We start from the raw sequence: 25718 nt of genomic DNA, 5'->3' as shown, positions 1-25718 counted from the left end.
TACATATATCCATGACTAGTACATTTCAGTGCGAGTATTGCCAATATTTTACATTCAAAAGATGCGATAAATTCAAACTAAGATGTACTAGTCATGGAGGTATGTATAGTGCGCATTATTCTGGAAGAATTAGCATAACGTCAAAACAGTGAATGTTGTAACGCAGATTTTTGACCGGTTGGTAGGACAGGTTTGTCTTGAAATTTCAAGGTGTTGCAGTGAATCAATCTTAATGAGACTTTCGGACATCTTTATATACATTATGAAGATTATGTGAATAGATTTGAAAAAAATTCGTTCGAGTCGTTTCGGAGATATACAAGAAAGCGCTAAAAGTCCAAATTCTGAATGAAGTTGCACTTATACAGGTGGTGAGAAAATGGGTTAGTTTTCACGATCGCATGAACGAAAGTACACCAAAATTTCCTAGTATCAAAACATGATATTAAGCATCATTCGTACGCTACGTAAGAATAATTTGAGTCATTTATAACGTTTTTATTACATAAACTATCACGGCTATTGAAAATTTAAGGTTTGAAATATATTTTCGTTTTATTCGAATTCAAACATACAGAATTTTTTACTTCTTACGGAGATTGTCTGCTAAACACCAAACTTTAAGTTCCTAGAGTTGGACTTTCAGCAGCAGGTCTAGATCACACAAAATTCGGCTTTTATCAATTTCAAAGTTTTTTGTTTACTGTTGTCATAGTAATATCGATTTTACTTAAAACTACATTTTCACAAATTTCAATCCATAGCCAATTACTGGTGAAAATTTTATAGCGATCGGACAAGGTAAAAACTACTTTTAAGGCGATTGAAAAATATCGGTATGGCCTCTGAAAAACTGTATCGAAACACCTTAAGTTTACAAATCTTTTTCCCTTAGAACAGCCATTCTATGAAAATCATCCGACATTACATTCCCATGCAAGACCCTTTACCCATGAAGATGGCTTTCAAAACCGTCATATTAAAGGTACGGCAGAACGAAAATTGAATTTTTAAGAGCGCGAGGCTACGAGCCTCTGTCCTCCGGGAGTCTCTCTGCAGAAGAGGAAGCCACTGAGTGCTCTTTACTATTATAAAACATCGCACCCGCCACGGCTCTATAAAAAAAAGCTACCATCGTCATAACAAGCAAGGAAGACAGCAAAAACAATTTTTTTCGTTTTTTTGTCAGTTCCAAGTTGATGTTTATCTCCACGCCACGTGTTTGACGAATTCTTTCAAGTGCGTTTAATACCATTGTTTAAATTCCAATAAAGCTTTGTTTAGTTGAAGGAAAACTTACTAATCCTCAACTCCCTTGACTTCGCTATAAGCCGAACTTTATGTGGGTGTGCTCCTTTCGGCCAATCCAATAATAGATTTTTTTATATTAAAACGCATTTCCGTTCCTGAAACAAAACAAATCGACAATTAATCTAAATCCAATTTTTTATCTGGTGAATGGCTTTTCCAACGAATTTGTGATCTACGAAGTTCAGTTCACATAGAATCCGATGACACATGGATGACCCACAGACTCCCGCTGGTTATCCCAATAAAAATACTCTAGAACCCCGGTAACTCGAACTCTGAAGGGAAACGATAAACAGTTCGGCTTAGCGGATAATTATAGTTATCAGGGTGATGAAGGGGAAGGAAATTTAGTTCGAGTCAGGGAGGAATTCGAACCTTTATTTTTTGAGTCCGAAAATCGGACTCAAAAAATATCCATCGTCGGCCACAATAAAAATAAGATCGACTAAAAGAAACAGTAGTCTTAATTAGAAAAAAGTAAGAATTATAAGTCGGAAAATCGGACTTACGTCAAACTGTTATTTCATGAGAAAAAAGTGAAACCGTGATATATCCTGCGGAATCCTTTTCAAGTCCGCCAGAAATTGACCAAGGAGAGCGGGTTTGATTTAAGGTGAATTTATTAAGTCAGAATAATAGGCAATAACTTGTATTTTAAAAAAAGAACGAGCTGAAAAATAGAGAATATCACCATTTTTAGCGGAATTTTACAAAATTGGAAAAGGACGATTTAGTTTGGAACGCCTTAAATGAAGTTAACTTGACCTAACTTGTATGCTTTTCAATCTTTTCCCAATAAAAAAACATCATTAAGGTTTTGAAATAAACAGTCAAACGTTGGAGACTAGGATTCAAATGCAAATTCGCTCACTAGTCATCGTTTTGTCAATTAGAGCTGGCGGTTTACCTTGAGCTTCGAGATAATTGTTTTTAGAGATTGATTGAAAATCTGTAAACAGTCCTAACACACTGCACGTATTTGTTTATTGGACTCTTTGGTACAGGACATTATATCAAAGACCCGGGATACATTTATTTACAAAAACAAACTCACCCGTCGGTTAAAGTAGTTCTAGTGGCCAGCATGAAAAGTGAGTGCAGTATATTAGTAAATCTGTGCCAACAAGTGAGTGCAGGTGAACAAGATGCTTCAAAAGTTTAATTGCTTTTTCAATCATGATAGTGTGCTTGTTAAGAAAATGGTTAAATGTTTTACAAACTGTCGATTCAGTTAACCAAGAAAAGTCTAGCTGGCGCTTTAACAAAAACGTAAATGACATGAGTACTATCAATTTTTCTATATGATAAGCGTCTAGAATCAATGCTAATCATTGCGTCGAGAGAATTGCATTTCCCTTCAAAGCTTTAATTTGCTAGAGGTTTAAATTTCTGCATAAAAAATGTTATCCGAGATGCGAAACAAACGCTACAAATCTGTCCTTTTCTCTGTCTCCCTTTCCTGTCGGCCTCACGATGCTTAAAACTGATTATAATAATTCATTATGGTTGACACTTTGTGTGTAGGAAAATGGTTACAACACAGAATGTGATTTTCGTGAAAATGTCACCCTACCACGCTAAACTATTATTTTTATCTAACATTTCCTACAGAAAAGAAGGTAGCTTCCGTTTTTTGAGCTGCACAAATTAACCTTTAGGAAAGCTTACTCCTACCTCTTTTAGTTAAACATTTTGTTTCATTTCATACAATTTGTGACGTCAGACAGAAATTAAACTTTTACATAAAAAATATGATCTGCAATGCGAAAAAAAAAAAAAAACGTCAAATCTCTCCTTTTTCTGTCTCGCTTTTCTGTTCCTCTCACGATGCTTAAAACTCCTCTGAATTGATCTTGCGCAAAGACATCCTTTACCCTTTACTTGAAAACACACAAAAGATAAGGGTTAATTTGAATCTTTTGAGAGATTTCACAGTGCCCTCAAACCTCAAGTTGGGGTGTTAGACAGCCTATTGCCTCCCTCAGTTGGCAATTTTAAGGCCCGCAATTGCAGAAGACGACTTTTGTGATGACGGTTTCGACCGAAAAGATTTCGTTTTATTTCAGGTCAAAAATGAATTTTTTTCTGGCCTGTTTCTCTCTCTGCTTCCCTTTTTTGATAGATTGTCAATTCTGTTCTAGAAATGAATTATAGATTGGATAGTAATGGCTCAATTATTGCCTTTACAAAGCGTCTTGATAGTGTCAAAAGAGTTGTCCTGCTAAAGACAGCGCCGATATTAACAACTGGTATTTCGTGGGCGCCGCTTGACGCTTCAGTTAAACTTTGATTAGGTCGCAGCTGGTTATTTGTTCTATTCCAGTCTTCATAAATTGAGGGACTTTTTGATGGTAAAGACACACGACAACGTTGTTGTAAAAAGACTATTGACTCCCTCTATCCCTAGAAAAACTTTGGACGAAAAGGTACGTTTTCGAACATCTTCGATGGTGTAAGTGTTTCTCGAAGACCGATCATGTTAATTTCACTGTGGGCAGTATAATCTTTGTTCTGGTTAAGCTGACTTTTTTTTTTTAATCCGACTAAGCACACACTTAATTGTATTGGTCAATTCATCGGCTATTACTCAAGTGCTGAATTATTTCCCTTGGGATGGTCACAAAATGTTCAATATTTTCTTCTTAAAGCCTAGGGTTAATGAAATCATGGTAGTGGAAAGTAACAACAAACCAGGGAAACAATTTGTATTTGTTTTCAATTCAGGAGAAAGACAATGAACAAGACGCTTCTCTGCGCTGTGCTTCTGATGTTGGTAGCCGTAGCCAATGTATGTCACGGGGCGCAGCCCCCTTCAGATTTGCGTCTCAGACAAGGCAAGAAAAGGAGTTTCCAGGTAGATTTTCCATCAGCAACTGGTAAAAGATGAAAATAGGCAATCCCAATAAAAAGATAGATTAAGTAATGACAGTTTACTCATAGCTTTTTTCAACTTTAAAGGCAAGGAAAACTTAATGTAACAGATTTGGTTTGAAACGAAAGGTATTAAATTTGATATCATCAACTGGAAAACGATGAGTTTAATCGCTTCTTGTAAAAAAATAAAAGAAAGATAGATTTTTCAGATGACATTTTAACTTCTTTGTAAGACAAAGCAATTAGGCCCAAAGATGCGAACAGCAACAACAACAGCGGCAACAAAAATACAAAAAATAATAATAACAACAAAAACTATTAAAATAAAATGACAATTTACTTGCTTTACCTTTTGTTAGCTAATTCCTAAGTCATTCTATAGCACTAAATCCCCACTAAAACAGTTCAATATTTTCCGTAACTTGTTGTTTAAATTTATCCTTTCATTTTCACAGTTTGTGATCAAAAAGAGAGAATACTGTGCAAAAGCCAGACGGGTCTGCAGTCCTGTCGAAGACAGCCTGAATGATGAGCCTGCCCTGGCAGACTTCAATCCCGAATAAACGGAAGCTATCCATCCAGCACGGCTTGGAATTTTGCAAACATCAGTTTAAAGAGAAGTTAAAAAAAAAGGTTGTTTTAAAAATGTCTTGTACACGTTAGGACTCTTTTTTCTTTTTATAAGTAATATTAATGAATAAATAAAAGGGAAATAAATAAATAAATTGCGATGAACTGTTTATAGCTGGTCAGTCTACTATCTGTTTTTTCATTAATCATTGAGGGCTCTCTGCAAATTAATTCATTACCGTTGACACTTTATACATAGGAAAATGGTTACACAAAGAATGTAATTTTCGTGAAATTGTAACCATACCACGCAAATTATTATTTTGATCGAACATCTCCTACAGAAAAAAGGTTCCTTCCGTTTTTTAAGCACAAATTAAACTTACTCTTACTACTCTTAGTTAAACATTTTAGATCATCTTGCAACCCGACTTGAAAACTAATTAATCGAAAAAAGTTGACCTGTATCCTTAACTTCTTTGCACATATATCATCATAACATCATAATTATAATCTTGTCGGGCATTTAACTGTGCGGGCAAAAATTTGAAAGTGAGGAAAAAAATTGTTCGATTACAATGTTCGAGCCGTTTCATTACATATAGTTTGTGAGACAACTGTTTTTCTGGTTTTAGCGCTTAAGCATGCCTTAAAGCTCTTTGATACAGGTAGTTCTGTTTTTGTCAAAGTAGAATTTCATATCAGTATATCATTGCGTCTCCTAGGAGCATTTTCAAAGAATCCCGAAAAACCTGTTTTGTTGCTGTTTTTATGGTGTTTATTAGTTATTATTGTCTTCCTTTGATTTCTTACCCTTGTTTGGAGGAGAGTAATTTGCAGATAGATGAGTGCTCAATAATACTTTGACTATTAGAAGGGCAACGACAAAAAATTAGTCTGTTTTAATGACAAAACTTGCCCCAAAGCGCAATTTGAAGTGATTTTACTTTGAGAATTTTGTTACTATTATTTTACAGTGTTTGGCATGAGCATATATCAAGCCATCTTAAATTATCTATTTTTATGCTAAAGAGGCATTTTAAGGATCAACTCTTTTTGCTCCTTTGTCATTGGGATGTTCTCATGCCAATCCAACAGAAGTGCTCATTTCACTTTCACAAACATGATGAAAATACTATTTCATCGAAAATCTGTACACTCCAAGTGCTACTGATAAATTTATACTTTAAAGAGTGTAAAGGCTTTATTTGAAAAAAAAAAAAGACTTCAGATGATACGAAAGCCGAATTTGATGATTGTTTTAATATTCATTCAAAACAATTCCTAGTTTGAAAAGAAGCTAATTAATGCTTACCTCCTTCGATGTTAAGTTCCTCTCGATAGTGCAAGTTTATCGGGAAGTTTAGAAGATAAAGGGCTGTTCAGTTCTGCAAATGTACTCCAAATAGCACATATCGTCGGTCGACACGTCCTCTTTACTATTCTTGCTATGTTTTTAGACAATAGTTCGCAGTAAATGTTCCTCCATTTTGTACTCACTACCAAAGCAACTTAAACTCGTCCCCAGGAGGTTTTCTCGGTCATGGTTCACTTAGCTGACAAATTTGCTGCACGATTGACGTCATGAGTTCAGTATCGCAAAATTCTTCCAAATTTAGTCGACACTAGCTGGTTATGCGTGGGATTTTAGCCAATCAGAAACGACGAAATATTTTGAATGAATGATAAGAACAAATTGCTGCAGCTTGGGATAAAGCTGCTAGACATTTAAAAACCGTTTGTCTTTCCTCTGCTTCATTTATTATTCAGCGCGGTTTTCAATGCTTTCTTCCACAAAGTTTTACATACATTTTGGTGGACTTTTTCATCACTCTAGGTTTGTTGAAACATTTCAATTGAATTTGCCCTATTTCTCGCTGTACCTTCATCGCTGTAAAGAAAGTGTTATCCGTAACAATGCATTCGATTACATTTGTAACTGCTTACATGTGTGTCCTCGGTTAAACAGAGTGACTCGCTCGGCAAGGAGCGTATATTTTAACTTTTATTTTTTGTAATGTGTTCAGTAGGCTGTGTAAGAAATCGGCCCAGCATAGGTACAGAGAAATCCCCCATTTCCTACGAAATAAATGAATAAATAAATAAAATAAGAAAATAAGAAATTGTGCTCATATGAAAAGTACGAAAGGGACTCAGCTGGGTTACTAGCCAGGTTGACCTGGCGCGCACACACAAAGAGGCCTTTATTTATGCGCAATTTATAAATAAAGTTAAACGTGTTTGCTTTTCAATCTTGTCCCAATAAAATAACATCATTAACTTTTTGAAATAAACAGTCAAACGATGAAGACTGGGATTCAAATGCCAATTCGCTCACTAGTCATCTTTTTGCCAGTCAGAGCTCGCGTTTTACCTTTAGCTTCGAGATAATTGTTTTTAAAAGAATGATTGAAAATCTGTAAACAGTCCTAACACGCTGCACGTATTGGTTTATTGGACTCTTTGGTACAAGACGTTATATCAAAGGCCCGGGATACATTTATTGACAAAAACAAACTCACCCTTCGGTTAAGGCAATTCTAGTGATCAGCATGAAAAGTGAGTGCAGTACATTAGCAAATCTGTACCAACAGGTAAGTGCAGGTGAACAAGATGCCTCAAAAGTTAAATTGCTTATTGTTTCAATCATGATAGTGTGCTTGTTAAAAAAATTGTTAAACGTTTTACAAACTGCCGATTTCAGTTAACCAAGAAAAGTCTAGCTGGCGCTAACAAAAACATAAATGACACGAGTACTCTCAATTATGTTATATGATAAGCGTCTAGAATCAACGCTTATCATTGCGTCTGGTCTGTTTCGAGAGAATTGCATTTCCCTTCAAAGGTTGAATTTGCTAGAGGTTTAAATTTCTGCATAAAAAATGTTATCTGAGATGCGAAACAAACCCTATAAATGTATCCTTTTTCTGTCTCGCTTTTCTGTGGATCTCAAGATGCTTAAAACTCCTCTGAATTGATTCTCCGCATCCTTTACCCTTTACTTCAAAAGACAAAACAGATTAGAAAGGTTAATTTGAACCTTTTGAGAGAGTTCACAGTGCCTTCAAACCTCAAGTTGTGGTGTTAGGCAGCCTATTACATCCCTGAGTTGGCAATTTTAAGGCCTGCAATTGCAGAAGACGACTTTTATGATGACGGTTTGGACCGAAAAGATTTCGTTTAGTTAACGTCAAAAATGAATTCTTTTGTGACCCTTTTCTCTCTCTGCTTCTCTTTTTTTTTAGATTGTCAGTTCCGTTCTAGAGATGAATTATAAATTGGATAGTAATGGCCCAATTATTGCCTTTACAAAGCGTCTTGATAGTGCCAAAAGAGTTGTCCTGCTAAAGACAGCGATATTAACAACTTGTATTTCGTGGGCGCCGCTTGGCGCTTTAGTTAAACTTTGATTGGGTCGCAGCTGGTTATTTGTTCTATGCCAGTCTTTATAAATTGAGGAACTTTTTGATGGCAGGGACACACGACAACATTGTTGTAAAAAGAGTATTGCCCCCTTTATCCCTAGAAAAACTTTGGACGGCAAGGTACGTTTTCGAAAATCTCCTATGGTATAAGTGTTTTTCGAAGACCGATCATGTTAATTTGTTGTGGGAAGTATAATCTTTGTTCTGGTTAAACCGACTTTTTTTTAAATCTGGCTAAGCACACACCTTATTGTATTGGTCAATTCATCGGCTTTTACTCAAGTGTTGAATTATTTCCCTTTGGATGGTCACAAAATGTTCAAAATTTTCCTCTTAAAGTCTAGGGTTAATGAAAACATAGCAGTGGAAAATAACAACAAACCAGGCAAACAATTTGTATTTGTTTTCAATTCAGGAGAAAGACAATGAACAAGACGCTTCTCTACGCTGTGCTTCTGATGTTGGTAGCCATAGCCATTGTATGTCACGGGGCGCAGCCCCCTCCAGATTTCGATCTCAGATATGGCAAGAAAAGGAGTTTCCAGGTAGATTTTCCATCAGTAACTGGTAAAAGATGAAAATAGGCAATCCCAGTAAAAAGATAGATTAAGTAATGACAGTTGACTCATAGCTTTTTTTAACTTTAAAGGCAAGGAAAACTTTGTGTAACAGATTTGGTTTGAAACGAAAGGTATTAAATTTGTTATCATCAACTGGAAAACGATGAGTTTAATCGCTTCTTTTAAAAAATGAAAGGAAGATAGATTTTTCCGATAAAATTTTAACTTCTTTGTAAGAAAAAGCAATTAGGCTAAAAGATACGAACAGCTACAACAACAGCGGCAACAAAAATACAAAAAATGATAATAACAACAATAAAATAACAATTTACTTGCTTTACTTTTTGTTAGCTAATTCCTAAGTCATTCTATAGCTCTAAATCCCTACTAAAACAGTTCAATATTTTCCGTAACTTGTTGTTTAAATTTATACTTTCATTTTCAAAGTTTGTTATCAAGAAGAGAGAATACTGTGCAAAAGCCAGACGAGTCTGCAGTCCTGTCGAAGACAGCCTGAATGATGAGCCTGCCCTGGCAGACTTCAACCCCGAATAAACGGAAGTTATCCATCCAACACGGCTTGGAATTTTGCAAACATCAGTTTAAAGACAAGTTAAAAAAAAAGTTGTTTTAAAAAAGTATTATATACGTTAGGACTCTTTTTTCTTTTTATAAGTAATATTAATGAATAAATAAAAGAGAAATAAATAAATTGCAATGAACTGTTTATAGCTGGTCAGTCTACTATCTGTTTTTTTTCAATCACAGAAGGCTCTCTGCAAAATAATTCATTACGGTTGACACTTTATGCATAGGAATGACGGTTACACAAGGAATGTAAGTTTCGTGAAAATGTGACCATACCACGCAAACTATTATTTTGATCGAACATCTCCTACAGAAAAAAAAAGGTAGCTTCCGTTTTTTAAGCACAAATTAAACTTAGTCCTACTTCTCTTAGTTAAACATTTTGGATCATCTTGCAACCCAACTGGAAAACTGGTTAATCGATAAGAGTTGACCTGTATCCTTAACTTCTTTGCGCATATAACACCATAATTATCATCTTGTCGGGCATTTAATTATGCGGGCAAAAATTTGAAAATTGAGGAAAAAAATTGTTCGATGTAAACAGCCAATCGGAATGGAGAAACCGTTACAATGTTCGAGCCGTTTCATTGCATATAGTTTGTGACGTCAGACAACCGTTTTTCTGGTTTAGCGCTTAAGCATACCTTAAAGCTCTTTGATACAGGTTTTTAAATCAAGTTCTGTTTTTGTCAAAGTAGAATTCTCCTAGGAGCAGTTTCAAAGAATGCCGAGAAACCTTTTTTTGTTGTTGTTTTGGGATGTTTATTACTTGTTGCAGTTGTCTTCCTTTGATTTCTTACCATTGTTTGGAGGAGGGTAATTTGCAGATAGATCAGTGCTCAATCATCCTTTCACTATAAGAAGGGCACCGACGAAAAATTAGTCTGTTTTAATGACAAAACTTGCTCCAAAGCTCAATTTGAAGTGATTTTACTTTAAGAAATTTATGACTGTAATTTTACAGTGTTTGGCATGAGCATATGTCAAGCCATCTTAAATTATCTATTTTTATGCTAAAGAGGCATTTTAAGGATCAACTCTTTTTGCTCCTTTGTCATTGGGATGTTCCCATGCCAATCCAACAGAAGTGTTCATTTCACTTTCACAAACGTGATGAAAATACTATTTCACCGGAAATTTGTACATTCCAAGTGCTACTGATAAATTTACACTTTAAAGAGTGTAAAGGCTTTATTTGAAAAAAAAAAAAACACACACACACACACAAAAAAAAAAAAAAAAAAAAAAAAAAAAGAAGAAGAAGAAAGGTGACGATAAAAGAAGAAATCGTGCCTTGTGGTCTCCTTTATTCTTCAGATGATACGAAAGCCGAATTCAATAATTGTTTTATTATTCATTCAAAAATTGAATGCATTGAAAATCTGTAAACAGTGCTAACAAACACACTGCACGTTTTTGTTAATTGAGCTCTTTGGTACAGGACATTGTATCAAAGGCCCGGGATATATTTATTTACAAAGAAAGCAGTTCTGGCCATCATAAAAAGTGAGTACAGTGTGTTTGGTAAATCTGTGCTAACAAGTTAGTACAGGTGAACGAGATGCCTCAAAAGTTTAATTGCTTATTGTTTTAATCACGATAGTGTGCTTGCTAAGAAAATTGTTAATTTTTTTACAAACTGGAGGTTTCAGTTACCCATGAGAAAGTCTAGCTGGCGCTTTGAGACAAACATATAATGGCGAGAATACTCTCAATTTTGCTAAATAAGCGTCTTGAATGCTAATCACTACGTCTGGTCTGTTTCGAGAGAATTACAATTTTTAACTGGCCGGAAGTTTAAATTTTTACATAAAAAATAGTATCGACGATGCAAAAAACCCGAGAAATCTGTCTCCTTTTTCTGTCTCCCTTTTCTGTCGATGTCACGGTGCTTTAAACTCCTCTGAATTGATCCTGCGCAAAGACATCCTTTATTCTGTACTTCAAAACACACAAAAAAGATTAGAGATGATTGAGTCTTATGAGAGATTTCACAGTGCCCTCAAAACTCAACTGGGCGTCTTGCAGAAGACGACCGATATTTTTGTGACCACTGAGTAGAATTTGTTTTTAGTTAAGACTAAAACTGAAAGTCTTATAGCCTGTTTCGCTGTCTTCTTTCCTTTGTTGATAGTTCGTCTATTCCTTTCTAGAAATAAATTAAAAATGGGATAGTAATGATGGCCCAATTATTGCCTTTACAAAGCGTCTTAGGAGCGTCGAAAAACTTGCCCTCTTAATGACGGCGATGTTAACAACTGGTATTTGTGGGCGCCGCTTGGCGCTTCACTTAAAGTTTGATTGGGGCATACGCACAGCTGGTTATTTGTTTTATGCCAGTCACTATAAAAAGAGGGAGTTTTCGATGACAGAACCACACAACAACGTTGTAAAAATAAGAGTATTGCCTTCCTTTTTCTTTAGAAGCACTTTGGACGACAAGGTAAGTCGAAAGTCTAAATGTTTATTGGAGACTGATCATGTTAAGTTCATTGTTGGCATTATAATCTTCTGGTAAATTGATTTTTTCACCTAGCTAGGCATTCAGTTTACATAATATATAATATACTTCAACGGCTAATTCTTTCCTTGGGATGGTCACAATATTTTCAGTATTTAGTAGTTAAATCATGGTAATGGAAAACAATGAGAAGCAAGGCAAACACTTTGTATTTGCTTTCATTTCAGGGGATAGACAATGAATAAGAAGCTTCTCTGCGCTGTACTTCTGATGTTGGCAGCCGTAGCCATTGTATGTCACGGGGAGCAGCCGCCAGATATGCGTCTCAGACAAGGCAAGAAAAGGAGTTTCAAGGTAGAATTTTCCATCAGTTACTGGAAAAGGCAAAATCGGCAATCCCGTTAAAAAGATAGATTTTGTAATGACAGTTAACTCATTGTTTTTTTTGTACTGAAAATGCAAGACAAATCTTGTGTTAAAAAAGAGAGACTGAGGCTCAGATTTTGTTTGGAAAGAAAGGGATTAAATTTGTTATCATCAACTGGAAAACGAAAGTTCAATCGCTTTTTTGAAAGAAAAACAGATCATTTGGAAGAAATTATACACTTTAAGAAAAGGCAAAGGCCAAAAGATCACAACAACAGCAAAAAATAAATAAATAAATAAATAAATAAAATAATAGTAATAATGATAACAAAAAACTAGAAAAATAAACAAGCAACTACTTACTTTACTTTTTGATCGCAATTCCTAAGCCAGTCTATCGCAACAAAGCCCTAATACTAAAAGAGTTCAATATTTTCCCGTGACTTGTGGTTTAAATTCATACTTTCATTTTGCCAGTCTGTGATCAAGAAGAGAGAGTACTGTGCAAAAGCTAGACGTGTCTGCAGTCCTGTCGAAGACAGTCTGAGTGATGAGCCTGCCCTGGCAGACTTCAGCCCCGAATAACTTCCATTACCTCGACATAAAGAAGAAAGAAGCCATTTAGCTAGAGGATCAAATGTGAATATTAAGCCGGCATAAGACTGCGATATACTATATTGCATGAACTGACCGTTTCATTATTCGAGTGTTCCTGTAGGGGGAGAGTAGTAAACGGCAGCTATTCATTCAAACATTAGTTTAAAGACGAGTTAAAAGGAAAAAAAAAGTGTTTTAAGATAGTTTTGTACGCGTTAAGGCTCTTTCTTTTGATCAAGAATATGAATGAATAAATAAAAAGGAAATAAATAAAGAACCTGCAATGAACTGTTAGTAGCTAGGCGTCTATTCTACGTTTTTAAAATCACCGAAGGCTCTCTGCAAAATAATTCATGGTGGTTGATACTTAATACGTAGGAAATTGGTAAAACAAAGAATGTAATTTTCGTGAAAATGTCACCATATTACGCAAACTATTATTTTCATCGAAACATTTTCTATCAGAAGAGAAGGTAGTTCCCGTTTTAAAGCACAAATTAACCTTCAGGAAGGCTTACTCCTTCTTCTTTTAGTTAAACATTGTGGATCATTTTGCAGCCAGACTGGAAAACTGACTACTCTATAAAAGTTCACGTTTATCCTCGACGTATTTGGGAACATATTATTCATTATTATTATTATTATTATTATTATTATTATTATTATTATTATTATTTTGTCGGGGATTTAATTGTGCGAGCTAAATTTTGAAATAAACCAGCAATGAAAAGAGAGAGAGAGAAAGAAAAAAAATCTTTCGATGTAAACCACAAATCAGAAACGAGAAGCCATTGACGGTAGCGCCTTTTCATCGAATATCGTTTGTGACGTCTCACGGACAACTGTTTTGGTTTTAGCGCTTCTGTTCAGTAGGATTACCTTTTTAATTTTTTTCTCTTGGCTTTCTACAGTAAAGATGTGTGATGGGTATCTCTTATGGCAATAAAACGCTTAGATTTAGACTAATTATATATAAAAGGGGTCGTGAGGAGTGACTCATGTCTCGCCAGAGAATGGTAACTAACTTTTGAGAAGTGCTGTTTATGAAATTTTCACCCATACGTCTGTGTGCTTGATTAAACAGGAATCGCCGATGACTTCGATTCATTCAAGTTGAGTTTTCCATTACATGCTGAATATCAGATATTGCGCCCCTATTCTTCTAGACACTCCCAGCTTTTAAAAATAAATTAAATTTCACCTTCAGTCTGTCGCCTTCAAGCATTTTCAAAGAATGCCGAAAAACCTTTTTTGTTAATGTTTTTTGGTGTTGATTAGTTTCTGTTGTCTTCCTTTGATTTCTTACCCTTGCTTTTAAGTCAAGTAATCTCAATCATCCTTTAAGAAAGTTCTCACTTTCAGAACGGCACCGACGAAAAAGTAATCTGTTTTAAGACTTTCCCTAAAGATAACTGAATTTGAAGTGATTTTACTTCGAGAAATTTTGTATAACCATCATTTAAAGTCTTTGGCTTGATCATATATCTCATAATCAAGCTATCATAAATCATTCATTTTTATGCTAAAGAGGCAATTAAGTATAAAATCTATATGCTTCTCTATTCTCTTCCCAGTGAAAATGTTGTCATTGAGCCATTCTTAATTGCTTATGATTATGATGAAAGAAGTAATCGTGACTTGTTACAAAAAAACTGCACATTTAAGATAAAGGTGGTTTTAAAGCGTTCAACGTAGATGTCCATTTATTTTACAAGAAAATCTGAGACATTCCTTTTTTACTCCCTTCTTTCGTATTTCCGCAAAAAAAACAAAAAACAAAAAAACAAAACAAAAACAAAAACACACAAAACAAAACAAAACAAAACGAAACAAAACGAAACAAAATGTTTCAGCTAGGAATAAAACAGCTTGACGTCCCAAACCTGTCTCTCCTCCCTCTGGTCATTTATCATCAAGCACCGCTTTTCAATTTTTTTCGACGCAAAGCTTGACACACATTTCTGTGGACTTTTTCAGCTCTGTTTTTTTTGTTGAAACCTAGAATTTGCCGTTTTTCTCGCGTATATTGTATTTTTTATACATGAGAAAATAAGAAAACGTGCTCATATGAACAATATGAAAAAGATTCAGCTCGGTTATTTCCAGCCCGGTTGAACGGGTGTACACATAAAGAGGTTTTTTGTTAATAGTTGACATAAGTCGCTTGTTGTTGATTAATTTGCCACCAAATCAGTTAATGAAGATCACCATAACTAGTAAAGAAGGATTTATTGACGCTATTAGCTAGACGAATGTCGCTAAAAGTTACTGAAAAATAAATAAATAAATAAATAAATAAATAAATAAAGTAGACGAAGAGGACTAATTTAAGCAGCCATGGGCAATTTTTTTTCCATATTATTTTTCTTGCCACACGCAAGGAATCAACACCTAAACGATTGTCGGCGTTGTTATTCACTTGCCAAAGCTCAGTTCGTTTAATCATTAACAATTAGGAATTGTCTTGACACTCATAAAAAAATAACTGCAGTTATCTGTCAATGTTTGGACAACATGAAAATCTGGACGTCTTAGATGCTTAATCAGATTGGTCCATGACGACTTAAATGGTGTCGCAGAATATATAAATGGAATGATGTTAGCCTAAAAGACAAAAGAAAAAAAAGTTCTCCGGAGTTTTAGAAGTTGCACCAAATTTAACTTTGTTCCTAGCAACGAGTCCGACGAAATCGGTAAGTATTTTGCTGACTTAATGGGGCTGTGTCAGACTGGATTTACTTGCAAATAACCAAATCATGACGTTGTGACAAACTTAATATATTTATTCCCAGTATTAAAGTTAAAGTTTCAAAGAACGGAGATTGAAATTTGATATACTGTTAAGCGGAGCGGTAAAAAACGACAACAATAACAACAACAACAACGGTTTGCAAACCGTTTCCATCATGGTGAGTATTTGTTTCGTTAGTTCAACCTTTCTTTCATGCGTCAATATGTCGTTTTTTTATGTTGTATTGTTCAATTGGCTGTGCAAGCCTGAATTTAGCTAAAGTTCGTGTTACAACTCCTTTTTTGTGGTGGAAAGAGTCTGTTAAGTTTCTTGATATATTCATGATTAAAGAACCAGATACTAATGATTTAGACTCTTAAAGAATTTTTTACAAAGAAAAAAACAACAACAATTAACTGGGACTCTGCGACATGTAGAACGTACTCTACCAACGTCTTACTGTCTTACTTTAGAAAGCTGGGATACTACCTTAGAACAAACGCCACTGAATCGTAGCCAAAAGTTACCAGCGCCGTACAAACGACTTATTGACCAGATCAAGCAAAACTAACTACGAGAGAATGACAATTTGACTAACAATAGACGAGTGTTTAACTGTGACAATATACGGATCGAAACGCACCAATTACTGATTACGAGTCTTCATAGCCAATAACATCACGGCTTAACTGAAAGATGACCAATAACATCGCTACGTAATTGACCAATCAGATCAATAACTAGAGTATAATACCATCAACTGACGTGATACAACTCACTTTGACTCTGAAGATGACTACCGCACAGGTTGTCGAAACGTCAGTCACTGTCGACAACAACAGTCCTATTCAGGACTACGTTCACCCGGACGATCCTGAAAACTCAACCTACTTTTGCAACGACTCCTGGGTTCAAACCTTTCACAAAAATAATAAGTCAGTAAATCGATACATGAATAGAACATAAACAACGATTCAGTAAGAATACAGCTATATGCATTTATGCTTTCGCAATCAATGAAGAAGCGACGTAAGTGGAAGAGGCCGTTTACATCATGTACTATGAGAGCCTCGGAGTCTCTATGTCCCAGTCGCGTTGCGTTTTAGGAAGATTTTTTATTTATTTTGAGCTACCTTTTCTACCAAAGCTATTATTTTGTGTTTGCTTGTTTGTTTTGCTTGAGGCTTAGTCTAGATTTCATATTCTTTTAGAGGGCCTCTTACTCATTCGCTACACAAACATGTATGTTAATGGCAAAGAATATTTTACAAGTAGTAAGAATATTACCATTTTCTTTATTTGCATGTTTATTCTAAATTGTATTTTACAACTCTTCCAATTACTTGGTTTCTGCTTATGCATAATACAATGCATATTTTGCTTATTAAAGAGTTGCTGTTTTAAAAGAAATAAATTTTCGAAATAACACAGAAATAATCAATCATTGCGTTCGGCGTAAGGAGAACGCAACTCCTTATTTTGAGAAACCTGTGGTACTCGGTTTTCCTGTGATCCCCAAGGTGACCTTTCAACCAAGTTTTTTTTATCTTTCGTCTGCATTGTTGGCACCATTTTGAATTACGTCACACCTGTATGTGCATCACCGTTCTTAGTTCAGGGTCAACCAGATGACGCAACTGATGTCGAAAGCACGGAGATATTGAAATTGGGTGAGGGAATGAAATTTGAAGTTGTTCTGGGCTGGTGATTTTTTCCCTACCTTTCTCGGCGGTGTTGCAGATGTTACATCGGTCAAATCGAGCTAAAAACGTCCTCAACAAAGACACAAAGAAACACCAGATAACATTCGTGGCGTCTGTGCGCTATTGAAGAATTTATCCGTACGTTTGAGTCTATTCATTCATCCGCAGTTTTATTTCTCACCGGCACGGAAAAGTTTGCGGAATCTTACCCGTGTATTCCTATGTTCATAAATGTAACGCTTTATCTCATGTGATACATTTGCCGTGATGGCGGTCGGTGGGTTTGAACGGCCTTCCGTCCAAAACGCCGCAAAAATGGGTATTACACGAGAAGAGATTAGGAATCTTTTAAAAGAAGCAATAGAACCCTTAGAACGAAAGTTAGACAATCTGAACAACGGGTTTCAGGAGTTAAAACGTTTAGTTGATTTCTTAAATGGGAAATACGATGATGTTTTTGAAACAAGCTAATGAGAAGACTTAAAGACAGGGAACGAGGGACAAAATTCCCATAACTCTTAAAGAACTAAACACATACCAATTCCAAAAACAATTGAAACCTCATTTGCTGTTAGAACAACATAGTTAACATAACTTAAGCATATACTCTTTCTTTCTTAATACATTGTATTTTAAAACTGCTTCTTTGGAAATAAATTCTATCTCAATTCTATAAAACTTTAAATTCTGGAGAACTGGCTAGAAAATCTTAGGATTATTTCAGCTCCTTGCCTTATTAAGTACAAATCAATATATATATATATATATATATTTTTTCTCTTTCAAGTGTGTATGTAATTAATTAAGTACAAGGCGAAAAAAGGTATTGTTGTTGTTGCTGCGTGGGATTTTGTTGACGAGACCATCTCGCCAAGCAATATAAGTTTAAAACACGAACTGTCCTACACGAACTGAATGAAGATGAACAGTTCGCACAATGCCAAAATAATTTATACCCTAAAAACCTATATTGCTATGATCGTTGTAAACCTCAATTTGTGTCACGACTCAGGAAACCAGTATTACTTTTCGAAGTTGCCTTTGCTTTTGGACGTTTGTTATCGAAGGTGAATTAAGAAATTGTTATTCACGTCAATCTTTCTTGGTGGATAGCATAGAAGACATTTCCATTCTTTAAAAAATGTTTTCATGATGTTACCCTCCTTTAAACAACATGTAATGCTCGATGGTAAAGCTAAGAACGCACTCACTAGTCTAGGATTACTACTGGTATATAACTATCACATATATGATTATATTGTGACTACAGAATATTACTCACCTGAAAAAAGTTACCATTCTGGCTTTTGTTTAGAACGTGTTGTTAATTTAAAAATGTTTTAATCACTTGTAGCTAGCAGTGAGTCAACTTTAATCGGTAGTTGAATGAATGACTGATTTGGAAACTCAAAAACTAAACTGTAACGCGGTCTCATCTTCTGCATATTCCTCTTTTAGCTTTTTTCTTAAAATCGAAAGGATGATGACTGTGATAATTTATATTATTTATGGCGTTTTATATAACGTTACACTGCCGTGTAAGTGAAAGTCTTTTCACGTTTTAGAGTTGCTTCTTTCGCTTATCGCTTCTTTCACACCTGCTCATTAGCGAAGAAATTAGAACAGTGACGCTGTTTTTCAGCTGTCAGTTGAGCCTGTCTCGGGAAAACAGTAAAACATAATCTACAAAAGCTTACTTCCACATCATTTAAACGGCTGCGAAACTAAATAAACTTCAAAATAATGAGTAGAAGGAATTTGGCTTGAACATTCTATGAAAAGCACAAAAGTCCTCTTGCTTTTCACTCTTTTCCAATGCTCACACTTAAGGACATCTAAGCGAACGAAAATTACACATGCAGTGTTATTGAGTTCAATTATTTTATTGAGCTCAGTAGTCTTTAAAACTGCGTATAAACAAAGCGAAATGGTACAAACTCCGTCCCACAGTTTCAAACTTTTTAAGCGTCTTATTGTTTAAAGTCAGTGAAATTAAAACGTATAATTAAACTGATCATAAAACGCCATGACCAACTCCCCAAGTTAACTTGAAGGGCCGTTTCAATCAGCCAAATCAGTTTCCCTGCGAAAAACAAAAAAAAAAAAGAATAGCAGAAACAGCTTTTAATTGTCTGCATACAACTCGCCATAAAGTACTTCGAATATGTTATCTTTTTATTAATTAATGGCTTCATTACTCACGCTTATACCTCCGAACAAATTACTGTTTTCAAAGCCATTAAGTCAAACGGGAGAATAAGAAAAGACTTTTGGATTACACAGACACACCTGTCATTGAAGGAATTATTTTAGCACTGAAAAACCGGTAGTTCTATAGTTTAATCGTTTTTAATGTGAAGGTTTGACTTCTTTGAGCAACCTAGAAAAACCAAACTGAAACATATTCATTTCAACTTTTCTCCTTAAATAACTGCTTAGTCTAAAGAACAATTTTGTTTAAACTTTAACAATCTCAACTAGTTGGCAATTTAAGGCCTGTTCTTTCTGAAACAGCTCTTTTGAATCAAGAAATGCAAACTTACATTTTCTTTAATAGCGCTATGGGATGCAAGGTAATCAACTGTCAGTTAATTGTTGATTAATGTGCCGCAGTTCTTTCTCTTGTTTTAATTATGCTTGGAATCTCGGAATCAGTTATGTCCACGATTGTAATCAGCAAGATACTTTTACAAAGGCGCCGTAAAAGACCGCTTTTATTCATTTTTTCTTATATATAAGATTCAAGTACACGAAGTTTTCGACTACAATGAGAAGTTATTTGAAACGAAGAGAAGGATCGAATCAAGACAATCAGTCATTTGCCCATGTATTGGTTAAAACTTAAAACTTGGAATTAAAACACCTTAATATCTTAGGCTTTAAAGACCTGTTCTACCTGTTTTATCTACCAATGCCCGCTTTCGATCATCAATAACAATTAGGGCTTGAAATGTTCACAAACCCCCGCGATCACATTAATTGAAATTACAGTTGTCCGACCAGTTTGGCACCAAGGAGGTTTAAATGAGAAATGATCGGCCATTGGCTGTGTATATTTTGTTATTAGAAGGTATATAAACTCAACGCTCTGTAGTCCAAACTGAAAGTCCTTTAAGTTAGAGGCTCTACGACTCCTTTCCTCTTGGGCAAGAGGGAAACTGCAATTTTCAGGTAAGATTCGCTTTGAGTAGATATTTTTTCCGGCTTATGAAAAAAAGCTTTATAAGAATTGACATTTTTAGGGGAGGGCAATTTACGTATTATTATTCTAAACAAACGTGCGTATAGGCAGCCTTCAACGAAACCAAAACAAATCTCAGTCACTTAGACCGATTTCAGCTTAAATCAGAAATACTCATTGTAAACATTCTACTATTTAGCAGAAGACGAGTCAAAGCTTCAACAAGGAAGACGGACTTGGATACTGTGTGATTTCCTTTTACATCACAATAAGCAGTTTCACTCGAGTGTTCGTTATTAACTAATACGGATAGCTTGAAACGGTTTTGGTTTTAGTTTCCGGTCTTTATATCTACACACAGATTCTATCTACACATTAACGAAAACTACCAAGCATGGAGAAGGCCTGGCTTTTTGTCGTATTGGTGTTGGTGCTTATCATTGCCACAGGATCGGTTCAAGGGGGGCCTCCATTTCGCGAAGAACGCGTTGGTAAAAGGTCCACTCCTAAGGTGATGTTCCATTCGTCGATCCTAGTGATCTTCTTTTTACAGGCCAAAACAAAGATTTCCAGTGCTTCTATTTTAGGTCAAAGACTGAAAAAAAAACCTGCAGTGAATTGTGACTTAATTATTTCGTAAGATTTTGATTCTTCCCCTCTGGTAACAGAGCGGTTAACACGCAACATTAATTACAAGCCGGAAAGAAGGCAGCCCTAGAAATAATTTCTATCCTGTTTTTTTTTTTGAAGAGTCGACGAGCTATTTTATATATCTTGACGCACGTGTTTTAAAGATCTTAGCGAACATCAGTTTTATATATATGCTTTTATTTGCCACCAAATTTAAATTTGAAAAAATCATTAATAATTGATTAAAGGAAGTTGAAGATAAAGCTCAGACATCGTGAGCATTTGTTATACAGCATAAGTTTCATTATTATAATCAGTTAATGAACAGAAAGACGCGTGATGGGTAAAATTATAACAAATTGGGAAGAACCGTAATAGAAAGGGGGATTTATTAAGAGCAAAAACCAAAAGGCATTTTGAGTGTCTGTCCTAGTGGCGGTTTCCTCTTATACAGTTTTTCTGGTAATAAGAATTTCTAGCAACATTGCGAGTATCTAACTTCTACTTCCGTAGGCAGTCATCAGGAAGAGGGAGTATTGTGCCAGAGCAAAGCGAATCTGCGGTACAGAAGAAGATGATATTACCGACGGTGAATCTGCTTTCCTGAATTCTTAATAAAAGTAGGAAATCAATCATCGACGGTTTTACGACCCACTCAGCCTTCACCTTAAAATTAACCTGTTCTCTGTAAATTGTCTAAATGTTTAGAAGGATAAACTAGAAGCATCTGCTTATTACTCTAGAAAATCATCATTGGATTTTGAAAGCTTTTGATTGGTTGTTGAGGCAGCCATAAAAGGGGATGAGTTTATGGGTTTACAGAACTGGTCTTGACTAGTTAACACCAATTTTTTTCTAGAATTTGTAAAGTAATCAAAAGCATAGTTTTAAAATGCCATAGCATTCTAAGACACCTTTTTGAAGCCAATGGTTTCTTTATTTTGTCGTGATAAAAAAGAATTCCAGAAATAAATTGTCATTAAAACAACTGGTCTCTGCCTTCGTTGGGGAGGGGTGGGGGGGGAACCTGGGGGGGAGGAGGAGGGAGGGGAGGGCAGTCCTGGTGCCTTGGGATTTTACAGGCTACCAAAGCATTCAACTTACGTTAATTATTTTGACCATTAATATATTTTTTTGGTGCCAAGATTGTTATGTTTATCTGCTTTACTAAATTTTCAGAGAACGAAAATAAAATAATGATAATAATAAGAAACACATCTTTTCCTGAAGTTTGTTCTTTTTACTACACATTTCTTTCGTCTAAACTCGTGATGACATCTTCTTAATTGTTTGAATTATTTTCAAGTTATACAATACATCTAAAGTCGCTTCTTCTTGGTCACTGATCGTCCGAATCTTGGCCATTGATGGTGTTCTCCACTTAGAAGCGCCGCGAAAGGAACTCTGGCCAAACGATTGTAGTCTGTAAACAACAACACACAAAATAAAATGGCGTCAAAATCGTTTAAACACTCCTTTGTTCAAAACAGAGAACTCTCGACTTTTTAAAGAAATTTCTATTTCATATATTTTTTTTTCTCCCCACAACTTTTAGACTGAACTGAACGTCTTTACAGAAAAGGCACATTAAGATTTGTTCCAGAGGATAATTCATCACAGCCACTCTGCCCGCTATTGACTTCTCGCGCTTTTCAGTTCTGTACATTTCTTTTGAGAAAGTCACCGCCCAATGACGCGATCATCTGAACCGAGAAAGAGGTTTCACAGCTAGCACGATCTCACCAGTTTTTTAAAGACCTTGGTTGATGGTCTGACCGGGGTCTGAACTCACGACCTTCCGTTCAGCAGACCAGCGCTCTTCCAACTGAGCTAACCGGACGACGGTTGAAAGTTGGATCTTTACAGTATCTTCAAACATGGCAAGTCATAATTTGAGTTAATCTTTTTGAAAGCTTTAGCATCAGTGATTTAAAAGGAAGCGTCGAAAGTTTAAATTACTATTCTCTCTGGGAAGAAACGTATTAATAGCTTTATTTGCTTCCGTTAACCCACCGTGAATGATTTTTTTTGTCGTTTCTTGCAAATGCTGTCAACAGCGGCCACGATCGAGGTGAGTGTTAATTATCTGCAGTGCTCTTTACCTTATTAACTTGCTGTCACGCACAATTTTCGAAAATATTTGCTCTCCTTTTTTTCTCCATAAATTAACTTCTATCTATGGGCAAAATTGGTCTTGCGAGGAAATCCCGAAAACAGTGACAAAGCAGCCTCGTTAATTTTGCTCTGTATTGGTAAACATTGTTTGCAGTATATAAGAAGTCAGCTACAGTAAATTACGCTGTTCGAACACCATCAACTCTTTTCGTTCCTTCATACCACGATATTCTTATATTTTCAAAAAGTTTTTACTCTGAAACTTTGGCCAAACACCCAGTTTATGAAAGCGACTTTTTTTCAGTTTTGTTTTGTTTCGCTTTTTTTTTAGACTGCTTGAATCGCGAAGAGCTCTAAGTGTGTGTATACTAATGTTGCTTATAACCCACTGGGATTACTAAATTTCAATTAAAAAGGAAAAAACGAAGCTAGTCCTCTGGAATAATTTGTCAGTAGGAAATTTCAATTCCACATATACCGCTTAGGCCTATGAGTGGAGCTCCTTTAAAATATTAACTTTATCATTCACTTGAAATAATAAAAACCCCAAATTGCTTAATTTACTCCGACCTTCGACTTTTAGACTTTACTTATAAATACTCCCAGATATTCGTTTCCTTGATATTGCTGTTGTCAACAAACTACAAACGTCAGTGCTATCAAATGATTATTCAAATTCAAATGTCGAAAGTTAAGTCAATTTTACATGTTTTACAAGTTTACAGGCTTATGTCTCGCCTCGTACTAATACCAGGGTACCGGCTAGTGAGGATAAAACCCCAAAAGAGGGCAAGAAGATTTATGACAAAACCTTAAAACCGTTTTTTTTCTTTTATTTGTTTAATTGACCAAAATTAGTACTGTAGCTGCTATTGTGAAATATATACATGTTTACCTTCAAATCCTAGCCTGCCCTCTTTAAATAGCAAGGCATTTACTTACCAACATCCTTTCCCCAAAGTTTACTTCGTTCGTTTTCCGGGTCGTAAACATTACCGGAAGCTAGGTTTCTTTTCCCTTGACCTGGCATCAAACTGGTTGCGAAACTGTCAATTTGCCTCAATTGTTGACAAAGAAGAAGAAAACAGGACAAGGCCACTACACTGCCTATCTTGGTCATTCTGCCGATAAATGAAATGACTCTTGACTAGCTCTATCTCGGAGATGATTCTAACAAAATCGCTTTTGAACGCACTTTATAAGCTCTGAGAAAAACTTGGCGATTTCGCTCGAATTAATCGACCTGCTTTTCACACAACGGCGTAAACGATTAAACCATATAATCGACTTAACTTTATTTCCTTCTTTACGGAAAATAATTTCTTTTCTGGATATTCTATTACGTGTTAATTTATTGCTTAGCCCGTTGAAAGAGATTGTACTTAATGTAAATTGTTAATAAAAATTGTAACAAACAATTATGTCAAGATACAAAAAAACACTTAAATGAGGCGACCATGTTTGACCGTTTTTTCGCGCATCTCCAATTATTAATGCTCGTTAACACCTAAATCCGCTTCAAGTCAGTAAACATCAAATGACTAGCGTTGCTTTCAATGATTAACTTTAAGAAGGGCCATTATAAGACACAAATAAATTTACCTGGAATTGCAAAGAGAGAGACAACATGTTTGGTTTTAAAGAATTCATCATGAAAAAACTCCAGCCCTTATTTTCACCACGGTAATTCTAGAAAAATAAACCACAAGTGAAACTATTAGTTTTAAACAGGCTAATTGTAAAAGTAGTACCTGCCTTTGTATAAGTGCTATTGAGGAAATTTCCTCACCTTTTTTTCATGGCAACATACATTTTGTATAAAAACCAGAATTACTGAAAATAAAAGTTATTAGAGTTCTGCTTCTTTTCATTTTTTGATTGAAATTATTATTGCGATAAACTGCACTTAATGTTAGTACCTTTGGCTGTCAATGAGTGACGGAAAAGCTTGTCAAGCTAAGGTTTAACCTCTTCCATTATCAGGCTTCGCAAAGTTGCTTTACTTCAAGTTGCATCGCCCCATTTAATAAGAACTTCAATTTATACTTTTTTTTTTTCGGATGAATTAAACGTACAACTAAAATTACTTGCACTAATCGAGCTAATCCATAACATTTGCTTTAAAACTTTTAACTTTACAAGCTTAAAGGAGTTTCAAAAGGAAAATAACGCGAAACTTTTGACTAAAAACAGTTATCTTCATAGAATGTTTCCCTTTAATTTTCAAAAAATTTTTGCCTCGGTTAAATAATTATGTGTGTTTTAAACTCTTCTTGCTTTCCTTGTTTAACAAACGATGCTGGGGTAAAGATCCGTTACTATAGTAAGCATAGCTTGTGTGTGATAAGGTTAAACCCTTGTTGCATGATAGTTACTTTGATATTGATCATGACGTTTAGACCTCTTGCTGCATTTTATTCATGATCGATGTTGACTGTGCGGGGATTATAAGTTAAGCCCAGTAACTACCCATTGGTGTATTTTGATAGTACGATTTACTCATAATCGGAAGGATCTCTTCCGAAAAGGCCTAAACTTTGGGTCCGCAGTTTAGAAAAAAGGTGGCGATTTTTTGTTTTGTTTAACTCCCCGCATCCTAATCA

General features: G+C 35.4%; 3 long non-coding RNA genes across 3 annotated transcripts; all 3 read left to right on the top strand.

Annotated features, from left to right (window-relative positions):
* Positions 1-8237: 8237 nt before the first annotated feature.
* Positions 8238-9467, top strand: LOC140944215 (uncharacterized). Its single transcript, XR_012166682.1, has 3 exons — positions 8238-8300; positions 8596-8725; positions 9188-9467. It is a non-coding gene; the product is annotated as an uncharacterized lncRNA (long non-coding RNA).
* Positions 9468-11689: 2222 nt separating this feature from the next.
* LOC140944192 (uncharacterized) lies at positions 11690-12983 on the top strand. The gene is made up of 3 exons (XR_012166676.1): positions 11690-11774; positions 12020-12146; positions 12636-12983. It is a non-coding gene; the product is annotated as an uncharacterized lncRNA (long non-coding RNA).
* A 7256-nt stretch (positions 12984-20239) lies between these two features.
* Positions 20240-21982, top strand: LOC140944111 (uncharacterized). The gene is made up of 3 exons (XR_012166667.1): positions 20240-20360; positions 20732-20881; positions 21514-21982. It is a non-coding gene; the product is annotated as an uncharacterized lncRNA (long non-coding RNA).
* Positions 21983-25718: the final 3736 nt, after the last annotated feature.

This window comes from Porites lutea, chromosome 7 (genome assembly GCF_958299795.1).
Source record: "Porites lutea chromosome 7, jaPorLute2.1, whole genome shotgun sequence".
In the NCBI taxonomy this organism is placed as follows: Eukaryota; Metazoa; Cnidaria; class Anthozoa; order Scleractinia; family Poritidae; genus Porites; species Porites lutea.
Note: the sequence above shows the minus strand (reverse complement) of the source record. Positions and strands in the feature narration are given on the sequence as shown.